Source organism: Piliocolobus tephrosceles, chromosome 8, assembly GCF_002776525.5.
Source record: "Piliocolobus tephrosceles isolate RC106 chromosome 8, ASM277652v3, whole genome shotgun sequence".
In the NCBI taxonomy this organism is placed as follows: Eukaryota; Metazoa; Chordata; class Mammalia; order Primates; family Cercopithecidae; genus Piliocolobus; species Piliocolobus tephrosceles.
Window position 1 is genome coordinate 65,457,931 of NC_045441.1, and position 12,527 is coordinate 65,470,457.

At 34.6% G+C, this 12,527-nt stretch overlaps 1 protein-coding gene across 1 annotated transcript in view; it reads left to right on the top strand.

Annotated features, from left to right (window-relative positions):
- Positions 1-12,527, top strand: part of AGMO (alkylglycerol monooxygenase) — a 355,080-nt gene that overhangs the window by 41,035 nt on the left and 301,518 nt on the right. The window lies entirely within an intron of this gene.

Below are 12,527 nucleotides of genomic sequence, written 5' to 3' on the forward strand. Positions count from 1 at the left end.
CTTGGAGCCAGGGCTAACATTACTCCAAAAAATTATAGATAAATAAAAATATTGTTGAAGTAGAAACATTTCTAGAAAATATCGTCTGAGAATACCAATCCATACAGTAAATAGCAAGCAATTTACTAAGTGACAATATGTGAGATACTCCAAATAGTCAATTCAACTAAATATGTAGGCAAACCTCTAGTTGACATACTTACCAATGGAAAAAGAAATATCCGACTTTAGGCAGGGCATAGTGGTTAATGCCTGTAATCTCAGCACTTTTGGAGTCTGAGGAGGGTGGATTGGTTGAGCTCAGGAGTTTGAGACCAGACTGGGCAACAGGATGAAACACAGACTTTACAAAAAAAAAAAAAAGAAAGAAAGAAAAAATTAGCCAGGCATAGTGGTATTCACCTGTGGTCCCATTAAAAAAGAAATGTCAGACTTCATCATTAGTGTTGTATGACAGAAATCAGTGTTTGCTACTTTATTTGAGAAGATAACACAAGAGGTTAGTACAATTAAAGAGTTATAACTGTTGTATCAGTCTCAAACTGCAGCATTTTTATGAGTGATACCATCCTGCTACAAAATAAGTCATAGTTATCTTATTTAAATTATTTTGCATGTTCATTTTCTTTTCTCTTCTCTTTCTTTATGTGTGTGTGTGTTTTCTCATGGCTTAAAGAACAGAAATGTATTTCCCCATTATTCTGGAGACTGTAAGTCCCAGACCAAGGTGTCTGGTGGATTGATTTCCTTAAGAGGGTTCTCTCCTTGGCCAGCGGATGGTTGCCTTCACTGTCTGCCTTTATGTGGTCTTTGTTCTATACCTGTGGACATCTGTGTTCAGATTTCCTCTTTTTTGTTTTGTAAGTTAATTAAAAATAATTTCAGCTTTATTGAAGTATAATTGACAAATAAAACTATATATTCAACATGTTCCATGTACAATGAAACATATATACATTGTGAAATGATTAGCACATCAAGTTAATCAGTGTGTGCCTTACTTCACGTAGTTACTTTTGGGGGATGGGAATACTTAAGATCTATTCTTTTAGCAAATTTCAAGTATACAATATAGTATTTTGTCTATAGTCACCTGTACATTAGGTCTCCTAAACTTATTCATCTTATAACTCCAAGTTTGTGCCCTTTGTCCATCATCAACCCTCTCCTAATAACCACCATTCTTCCTTTGTTTCTTTCTACAGCAGGTCCTCAAAGAAAGTTGTTTTTCAAGGTCATTTTGTTATAATGTTGATGAGAAAAAAATCAATTCCAGGCCAGAAGCAGTGTCTGTGAGGAGTTTGCATGTTTTTCCCACATCATTGTGGGTTTTTCACAGGTACTTTGCTTTCCTAGTACGCATCAAAGATGTGCCCGTTAGGTTCACTAGCATGTTTACATGGTCCTGTGTGAGAGCATGTGGGTGGGTGTGTGAGTGTCCTGTGATGGGATGGCATCTTGTTCAAGGCTGATTCCTGCCTTGTGCCCTGAGCTTGCCAGGATGGGCTCCAACCACCTATGATACTGAACTTGAATAAGTAGGTGAACTTGATCTTACTTTTTACTATTAGTCATTCTTAAGTGTATATATAGTTCACATTTATTTCAATGTTTAACATTAGAAATGTGTTTTTTAGAAGTTTGGTGTTGTTTTTGTGACCAGAAATAAGCCATAGGAACTTAACTTTTGTTTATATTAATCAGTCTGTAATCAAATAGGCTTCCTTATGCGTAATTTTGCTTGAAATCTCATTTTCCAAGAAACTGTCAATAACGTTAAGTGTAGACTTACAGTTTTTGATGTATTTAGATTCCACATGTGAGATGATGCAGTATTTTTCTTTCTGTGGCTTATTTCAAGTAGTGTTAATATCCTCCAGGTTCATCTACATTGTTGTAAACAGAAAGATCTCCTTTTGTAAGACTGAATAATGTTCTATGTTATCTATGTTTTATATATATATATAAAACATATATATAATATATATGTGTGTGTGTGTGTGTGTGTCACAGTATCATTGTTCATTTATCCACAAACAGATGGCTTAGGGCCGGGTGCTGTTGCTCGTGTCAGTAATCTCAGCACTTTGGGAAGTGGAGAGGAGAGGATTGTTTGAGTCCAGGAGTTCAAGATTAGCCTGGGCAACATGGCACCATCCTGTCTCTACTAAAAAAAAAAAAAAAAAAAAACTTAGCTAGGCATGGTGGTGCATGCCTATTGTCCCAGCTACTATAGAGGCTGAAGTGGGAGGATCACTTGAGCCTCGGAGGTGGAGGCTGCTGTGAGACATGTTCACACCATTGTACTTCAGCCTGAGAGACAGAGCGAGACCCTATCTCAAAAACAAAACAAAAGACACTTAGTTTGTTTCTATATCTTTTCTCTTTGACATAATGCTGCAATTAATATGGTACTGCTGATCTCTTCCATATACTAGTTTTATTTCCTTTTGGTATGTTAACCAGAAGAAGGGTTGCTGTATCATGTGGTAGTTCTATTTGTAATATTTTGAGAAAATTCCATACTTTTCTATAATGGCTGTACCAATTTACATTCTCACTCACATTGTACTAGGGTTCCCTTTTCTCCACACTCCCCAATACTTGTTATCTACTGCCTTTTAAAAATATATGTACTGGCCATCCTAACAAGTTGAAAGGTGATAGCTCATTGCATTTTTGATTTTACCTGATGATTAGTGATGTTGAACACCTTGTCACATACCTGATGGATGTTTGTATGTCTTCATTGAAAAATATGTCTATTCGGGTCCTTTGCCCATTTTTTATCAGGTCACTTGGGTTTTTTGCTGGTGAGTAGTTTCTCATATATCTTGGGTCATATACCTTTTGTTGGATAGATGATTTGCTTTGAATCTGTAGAATGCCTTTTCATTTTGTTGATTGCAGTGAAGAAGCACTCAGTTTGATATAGTCTATTTGTTTGTTTTTACTATTGTTTCCTGAGTTTTTAGTGTCATATCATATATATATGTAATATATATGTGTAATATATATATGTAATATATATATATATGTTTCAAGTCGTACATTCAAGTTTTTAACTCACCTTAAATTGATTTTTTGTGTAGGGTATAAGATAATTGTCCAATTTCATTTTTTTTTTTTTTTTTTGCATGTGGGTCTATAGTTTTCCCAACATCATTTACTGACGAGACTATTCTTTCTTCATTGTGTATTTTTGGTGTTGTTGAAAATTAATTAACCGTATATGCTTACATTTATATCTGAACTCTGTGTTCTGTTCTATTGGTTTGGGTGTATGGTATTGTACCAGTGCCATAGTGTAACATTTCCTTTTCTCAATGTAGTATCTAATTATTTGCTCGTAATTATATTACTTAGTCTTCCAGAGTCTCCCTTTTTAAATCTAAAAATTAGAAATAACACTACTGATTCCTTTTACCTGATTGCATAGCTGTGAGGCTCAAAGGAGGTAATTTGTACCAGACATTTAAGGGCTACAGAATTGTAAGGCGTAGTTTCCAAGTAAGCAAGGTTGATTTGTCAATTTTTAGCATTTTGACTAAATTTCTTTTTGTTATTTATCCATGTTCTTAAAAGAAACTAAATTATGTAGAAAGCATGACATACATTTGATTACATTCACCTGAATGGAATGTATTATGGTATATTTTTATGTGTTAAATATCCATACATTATTACTTACATGACTTAAACAGAATGTGGCAAAAAATATGGTTAGTTTTTTTTTCCCTCTTTAAATATTAAAAAAAGTTTTTTTTTTCTATACGAAGTTAAACCTAGTACAGGTGAGGGATGAGAAGTGGACTCTCTCCCATTGTGGGCAGTGTGCACAGGCTGTCTTGTGCGAGAATTCTTATTGGTGAACTTTCCTTAGCATCTGTATCTCTCACGGACTAGATCGAATTCAATTGGTGTTGTCATATTCTTATCTCTTTATACATTTTTTTTTTAGTTCCCTGCATATGTTTATTACCCACTTCCTAACAGAACATGTTATGAATATGAAAGAGGGTTTTTATTACAGGGAGCAGCTTCCTCAAACATTTCATTTCAATAGTTTCACTGTTTATAAAAACAAACAACCCACTATAGCCTCCAATTTTCTAAAGAATCAGTTACTTTACAGATGTCAACTGGCATCCATGATTCATTGCAACTGAATATAAGTTAGTGTTTTTACTACTTCCCAGACAATGCAAAGATCACAAAATAACTCCATTAATTCTTCTAACTTTTAGTCATTTTTTGTTAGATATTTTAATTTTATATGTATTCAACCTCACAAGTATTATTATTTTAAACAATTAATATTCATTTAGATTTACCTGCTTGCATTTTCTAAGGACTAATTTTTTTCATGCATTATTTTGTGCTCATCTGGAATAATTTTCCTCTTTGGAAACCCACTTTTGGTGCTATTTTAATTGCAGATGTGCAGGTAACAAATTCTTTCAACTTTTCCTTGTTTGAAAATCTCATTTTATTTCCATTTTAAATTTTATTATGGTACATTTTTAACAATGACAAAAGTGAGCACTTAGGAGTCATCACCCATCCCAGGAGTCATCACCTCAGGACCTATCCCACCCCTTTCACATTCACATCCACACCCACACCCACAAAATTAACGTGAAGCAAACCTCAAACATGGTATCAGTGCATTCTCTTGATCTGTGAATAGTTTACTGCAATGTCTATATAATATGCTTTTTTATTCCTTTTTAAAAATTCTTTTTTTGACATATCCACTTGACTGATCTGTAAAATTGTAAAATGCACTGCTTAATATCATCAAGTAGTCATTCAGTGTTAAAATTTACCATCACGTCATAAATGTCTGAAAATTCTTGTGGCTTAGTTTATAAATAAGGATGCAGCAAAGTTATGACACTGCAATTTTTACCTTATTTGTTAAACTTCTTTTAAACCATAAGTTCCATTTCCATTTCCTTGTAATTTATTTGTTGAAGGAATTGTGTCTCTCTTCCACCTGCATACAGCTATCTAGGTTTTGTTGATCCTTCCCTGTGGTATAACTAAATATATTCCTCTGTCGTACGTAATTTCTATGAATTCTTGGTAGGTTCTAGAGGCTGGATAAGATTCAAGTTTGACTCTGTGGACAAGATAAATTGAGCCATAGTGTTGTTTTCTTCCCTCAGGGGGATCATACTGTTGTGCATTCATTTTTTTGCAATGTTAGCATTGATATTCATGCTACCCATTCTTATGTTGATAATTTTCCAGTCATTATGGTTTTCTGAAGCTTGTTGTCTAGTAGATTCCACTGAGAACAATATTTCTTGAGTTTGCATATGCTGATAGCACTTTGTCCTTGACTTTTGTAGCAGTTTGTACTTGGAAGTCAGTTTGGCTGCATATAAAATCCTTGGCTCACTCTTTCCTTAACTATCATAAATATGTTATTCCTTTCCTTTTTCTTTGTTTCTTTTTTAAAAAATAAAGCACCATTGTTAATAGAATGATGGAAATTTTATTTCCTTTCCTTTTTAAATGACCCAGCCAGATCTTTGGTACATGAGACCACAATTCTTTTTTCTTGCTTATTTTAGGGAAAATTAGTTTTCTTTAACTTTGGGAGAAAGGGGTATGGTGGGGTAGCTCTCTAAGTCTCACAGCACTAGAGCTCTTTTTAGTTGTTTTTAAGAACTCTCCATCTCTCTCTGCCTGTGTCTGTGTGTATATTTACCTCATCACATACTTTCTGAGATCTGGCTCTATATTTTCTCCCACTTTTATCTGAATCTTCCATTTCCTATGTGCTGTAGCAGTTTCTACATCTACAGTGGTATTGGAGTTGATATGTAGATGAAGAAGACTGTTTCACGTACAATAGATCTGTCAAATAATATTTGAGAAACTTGGCTTTATTTTTGTTCTTGATACACAAACAAAGATATATAAGAAAATACGGAATTGAGTTTCAAAACAAAAACAGGCATAAATACATACTATGAGGCATAGTTATCTATCAGGGAGTAATTGTCCTCCACAAATAATGCCGATGTATGGAATAAAGACAAACGAATGCTAGTAGCATAAACACGTAGAGGGCAAGTGCTGTACTGTTTATGAGCATGGACTCTGCAACTTGACCCTTGGGGTTTGAGTTTCTACTCTATCATTTAGAATCTGTGTAACTCAAGCCAGTTTCTTAACTTACCTTGGCCTCAGTTTCCTTGTTTGTAAAAAAAAAAAAAAAAAAAAAAAGCAATAGCAATTAGAAAGGTAGATAATGCATATCATTTACATTCAGTTTCTGGCACAGAGTAAATGCTCAATTATGCAAACTTTACTCAGTGTCTCTTTGGAGGTTTTGAGCAATATTCAAGTCTCTGAGTTCAAAGTCTGTTTCCAAGTAAACTGGATAATTTGACTCTACTTTTGAATGTTAATAAAAATAAGGCAAATCACCGTGCAAATGTAAATGAAAGTTCTTTCTAGGTAGTTTTGAATTTATGAGATCAAAATTGTGTTTTCTGGTTCTTTTCTAAATTTGCTATTGTGGGTGTCTAAACTTTGGCAAATTGCCAATATGTAGGTGAACTCTTCATTTTAAAGTACTGAATTTTGGATCATGTTGAAACGATTAAATTTTAAAAAGTCATCAGAAGGCTCATCTGATAGTAATTTTTGTTTTACTTTTCTTTCTTAAAAACAGAAATACAGAGTCTATTTGTGTTTCTTAGACTCTGCTATTAATAATTTAAACAAGAAAAATATTTTTCAAAAATTATGAAGAAATAGAAATTATCCAAAGTATTTTAAAATTAGGTTTGCATGGGAATTTAACATTAGTTTGTTTTATTCAGAAGTAGTCACACTTATTATGTTCATGTTATGTTCTCTTTGTCCCCAAGAACAAAAACTCAAGACTTTTCACAACTCTGTAACAAAAAGTAGATGCCAATGCCTATTTTTGTTTATTTTAATAACAGGAAACTGATCGAAGGGAGAGTGACATAGACTTTGTGTTCATTAGAATGATATAGGAATAACATCTGCCTGCTTGGTTGACTGGCAAGGAGTAGTTTTAGCTGTATGCCTGAGTATGCACAGATTTCTCTAAATTCTCCTGCCTTACTGACTGCATTTCAACCGACAGACGTGTGTTAGCTTTGGATTCTCTTACATGAATACAGGGTCTCTGTCTCATCCTACCTTAGCTATATGGCCCATCATCTATTCTACTCATAAATCCTGAGGACCTTGAGAAGAATAAAAAGTAAATAGCCTTAATTTCCTTAATCCTGTTATTTTAAATAGATATCATAGCTCTCTTTGTGAGTACAATGTAGTAATTCCATTTATTACATGAAAAAATGTAGTAGTCTGGCAATAGGTGATTTGACTTGAAATGTGGATAAAATTAGAGGTACAGATTATTTGGGGGCAGCAAGCAAGTTTAATGCTGTACATAATAGTCATGAAATTAAAATTGGCATCACAAAATTGAAGACCTGGAGCACACAAGAACTCTAAAGAAAAAAAAAAAACTTCAAAGATGAAAGGGGAATGATTACTGATGATAGTTTATAGTATGATAACTAATAATTTTTTTGAAAGAGATGAATATTAAACTGATCATTTCACATTTATTGAGAGAAGATTGAGAAATGATTTGAATCTTCAGTTCCAGATTAAGGACATTCTTCAGGGATTTAAGACGGGATGTTTTCCCTTAACCCCGCCCCCCTTTTTTTTTCATTTTATCTAGGAAAGGAAAAACCTTTCTTGCCAACTTTTTTTTTTAACCCTGTCTGAATAATAAACTTGTATCCAAGAATGTAGTTGTTAGAAAGTACTGTTATCTATTTAAAACTTACGGAAACACTTAATTTTTAAGGCAACATTAACTGAGGTTGAATTATGGAGCAGTTCCTCCGGAAGTTCATGTCAGAGAAATGTTATTGCCAAATAAATCCACTGTGATCAGTTGAGCGACAGTGAGTAGGAAAAGCACTTAAAATAATTGGACACTCAGGGGTACCTTTCTAAAGACTGTTGTGACATGTTAGCTATGTCACTTCCATTAAAGCCAGTGGGGGTTTTGAGGTTGAAATTCATCTTTACAGATTAAAGGCTTGCTTCTTAATACGCAGTGCTGTAGAAACCATCAGAGAAGGCCAGGCTTGGAACATATCAAATGTTCTTTGGAGAGTAGTGGCCCTAATTTTTCCCTCCTCACATTTATCTTTATAAAGTTTCTAGTTATAAATTTTGATGCATTCAACTAAAGAAGGAAGGAGAAGATATAGCATTTACATTAGAATTTATGCATTGAAAGCATTATTTCTGCAGCTGGTATGCTGGATCAGAAAATAACCAGTGCCTTTACCAAAACAGTTTCCTTATATTACATCCAAAAATGTAGCCTTTTTAGATCTCCACTCCCTCTACTGGTATTAATTGGATGACTAAGTTTCTCCTTAAAGGACTAGAGGACTTTTACTTAAACGGTGTGGAATTGCCTCTGTCATTGCTTTGAGGACAATTCAAGACATAATGATTTTCAGAATTACGCAGAATCAGTCTCCCCTTGTAATCTGAAAAATAAAAGTATGTTTACTTTACTTGTTACAGAGTAAAATATGCTTTTATAATTTTCTAAATGAGGGCATGAAATGTGATTCACTTTTTCTTAGTGATTTCAGAAAAAAAATTGCGGCATTATCAGGGACTACGAGTAAATGCTTATGTTCCTTGCATGCCCTGACTCATGTTGCACAAATAAGAAGTGCTTCTATTATAATTTTAAGTCTATTTCAATGACATTCAAATATAATGTTTGTGTTACGCCATTCTTGGAAATATGTTAATACATCAATAAATGGTTTAAAGATGAACGGAATACAGACAAATGGATGCCAGTTATTTCTTCTGCAGCTCATTTTGATTTAGTTCCCTGGGATTATTTATTCTTGGCTTATTTCTTCTTGACAGACTAAACTTTTCATAGAGATTTTCTGTTTTTCTTCTGCTATGTAGATTTCCATTTTTTTGTTGTTGTTGTTAATTGTACTCAACTTCCTATTAGACGTAGAATTAATGTCCTAAGCCTATTTTTTAAAATAAAAATAAGCAAGCCTACTCTCAAATCCCTGCTCTATGAGCCAGCAGCTATAAGCTTAAGGATAATTTATTTATCTTTTTTCATCCTACTTTCTTCATCTCTAAAATCTGGATAATGAGACCTCCCTCTCAACGTGCTTGTGAGCACTAAGTGATCCAGTGCATGCTTGCCACCAGCTCTTTGTCCAACAATCATCTCTATCCCAGATTAACAGGTGTACCTTCTAACCTGGCTCAGCTCATCTAGTCAAGTGTCTTGTGTGAAGTAGATTATAGTTGAAAGAACGGAATGAAGACATGAATTGAAAAAATGAATGCATGACTTAGAGCGGTGGGTCAATTTGTCTCTAACTTGTCTTGTCCCTCTGAATCAATATCCCAATTCCAAAAATGATACCAATAATGGTGGCCTTGAGGCATTGGTGTAGACAGGTAAAGTCAGGTATGTGACGGAAATCATTTTTATTATCATTCTATGTCCCTAAGTTTGAGCCTGTATTACTAACACAGAAGCAGAAATCTAAAACAGGATGGAACTGCTATTTGATCACAGGTCTTCAGGTATTAAAATTAATGCTATTTTTACCACATTGCACAAACTAACCCGTTTTACCACATTGCACAAACTAACCCTATCAAAATAGAAGGAAAAAATTTTCTCTATTTCATTAAATACGTTACCTGATTTGCTTTTCACATTTTTGTTTCTTCATACCTAGCGTCTAACTACCGAAAGCATTTTCATTTTAGTTGCCAAACTGAGATCTTCCTTTCTGCAGTTCATCTTTTATTGCTTAGACTAATTTACCCTGGCATTTCCTAGGGTGGCCCTTACAGAATCCAGGAGAAAAGACGAGAGGGAGTTTTATGAGGAGCCAACACAGGATGCAAATGCTAGCCAGACCCTCAAAACCATCAGCGACCCTCTGGGGATCTGACCCCATGTGCTGAGGACCACTGCTTTGATAATTTTAAGAGGTCCATTGTTTATTATAAATTGTCTCTCTCTCCAAGGTGACAGCAGCAGTATATATGATTATAAATTGCTTCCCAGCCTCCTGCCTCTTGCATTCACCCATACTGCCAGAATGTGTATTTAGGGGTGGGGGACGTGGGGGGAGCGAAAGAATGTTTAGCAATGAAGGAGGAGGGGCAAGGCTGGACTCAGTTGATCTCCTCTAGTCTGAAACAGTGCAAAGAATCAGAGAAATTTGGAGAGGCAAGAAAATATAAACTTGGGTCATATAATTCAGAATGTCAGTCATAGAACACTTAGATAATTTCTTTAAAATTCCTCACTTTGGAGATGAGAAAAAAAATGCCCATAGAGAATGAATGGATTAAGAGGATAATTGTCATCCAAAATCTGAGATTTGGGTTAGATTCTGGACTTCAAGACTTGACAGTGCATATTGCCTCCAAATTGTTCTTTCCATTTTGTATTCTCTGGGCAATTTTGATGACATTTATTTTTAAAGGAAAAATGATAGGGCAATTTTAACTAAACATAGAATTAACTACCCTGATAGGGAAAGCTCCCTGAAAGCAGTTATTTTTTTTTTTTTCTGCAGCTCATTTTGATTTATTTCCCTGCGATTATTTATTCTTGGATTATTACATCTTGACAGACTCAACTTTTCATAGAGATTTTCTGTTTTTCTTCTGCCTGGTAGGTTTCCATTTTCTTGTTCAATTATACTCAACTTGTTATTAGACTTAGAATGAAGGTCTTAAGCCTATTTTTTAAATAAAAAATCCTATGCTATCGACACTTTTTCCCCTACAATCATAAGTCTCCCACAACTGCATTTGTCACTGTATTCTCTTTTATTTCACCTCACCCCTTCCTCTGTAGGTCATAATAATGGAGTTCTTGTATATTAATTTGATTTGACTTAAAACCTGTCATTAAGACAATTGATTCATTTTTCTCATATTTGATTATTATTTTATATCAAAATTTCCAAATATACACAAAAGTGAAGAGAATACTATGATATATCCCAAAGTACTCATTATCAGTTTCAAAATTATCAACATTCTGCCATTCTTATTTTGTCCATCACAAGCATGTACTTTTTTTGCCTACAATATTATGAAGGCAACCCCAAATGTCATATTTCACCTATGAAAATTTTACTTTGTAATGGCAACACCCTACTGACAGCATTAGACAGATAATGAAGGCAGAATATTAACAAAGATATTCAGGTCCTGAACTCAAGACTTGACCAAATGGACCTAATAGACGTTTATGAAATGCTCCAGCAAAACACAACAGAATATACATTCTTCTCATCACCACATGGCACATATTCGAAAATCGACCACACAATTGGACATAACACAATCTTTAACAAATTTAAAAAGAATAAAATCATACCAACCACACTCTCGAACCATAGTGTGATAAAAATAGAAATCAATACTAAGAAAATTGTTCAAAACCATACAATTACATGGAAATTAAACAACCTGCTTCCTTGGGGTAAATAACGAAGTTAAGGCAAAAATCAAGACATTTTCTGAAACTAGTGAGAACAAATATACAACATGCCAGAATCTCTGGGACACGACTGAGGCAGTATTAAGAGGGAATCTTAGAGCACTAAAGGCCCACATCTAAAAGTCAGAAAGATCTCAAATTAAGAACCTAACATCACAGCTGGAAGAACTAGAGAAACAAGAGCAAACAAACCCCAAATCTATCAGAAGACAAGATATAACCCAAATCAGAGCTGAAGTGAAGGAAATTGAGACATGGAAAACCATGCAAAAGATGGATGAATTCAGAGTTAGTTCTTTTTCTCCTTTAAAATAAATTTTGAAAAATATTTTTTCTGAGAATTTGGTAACAAGTTTATGGGAGCTCCTTGCACTATTCTAGAAACTTTTCTATAAGCTTGATATCAAAAAATGTACACACACACACACACACTCATATGCAGCACATGAATCTATACTCTTATTTGCAAATAAAAATAAATGCTGTAGGGTTTTCCTTCTTGGATTACGTTTTTAAAATTTGTTTACGGCCGGGCACGGTGGCTCAGGCCTGTAATCCTAGCACTTTGGGAGGCTGAGGTGGGTGGATCACGAGGTCAGAGATCGAGACCATCCCATCCTGGCGAACACAGTGAAACTCCGTCTCTGCTAAAAATACAAAAAATTAGCCAGGCGTGGTGGAGGGCACCTGTAGTCCCAGCCACTCGGGAGGCTGAGGCAGGAGAATGGCACTAACCCAGGAGGTGGAGCTTGCAGTGAGCGGAGATCGCGCCACTGCACTCCAGCCTGGGAGACAGAGCAAGACTCGTCTCAAAAAAAAAAAAAAAAAACTTTTTACTTATATTGAGATATTTGGTTACTAGTGACATTAATATCATTGCTTATCTGATTCATTCCACTTTTTTTTTTTTTTTTTTTTT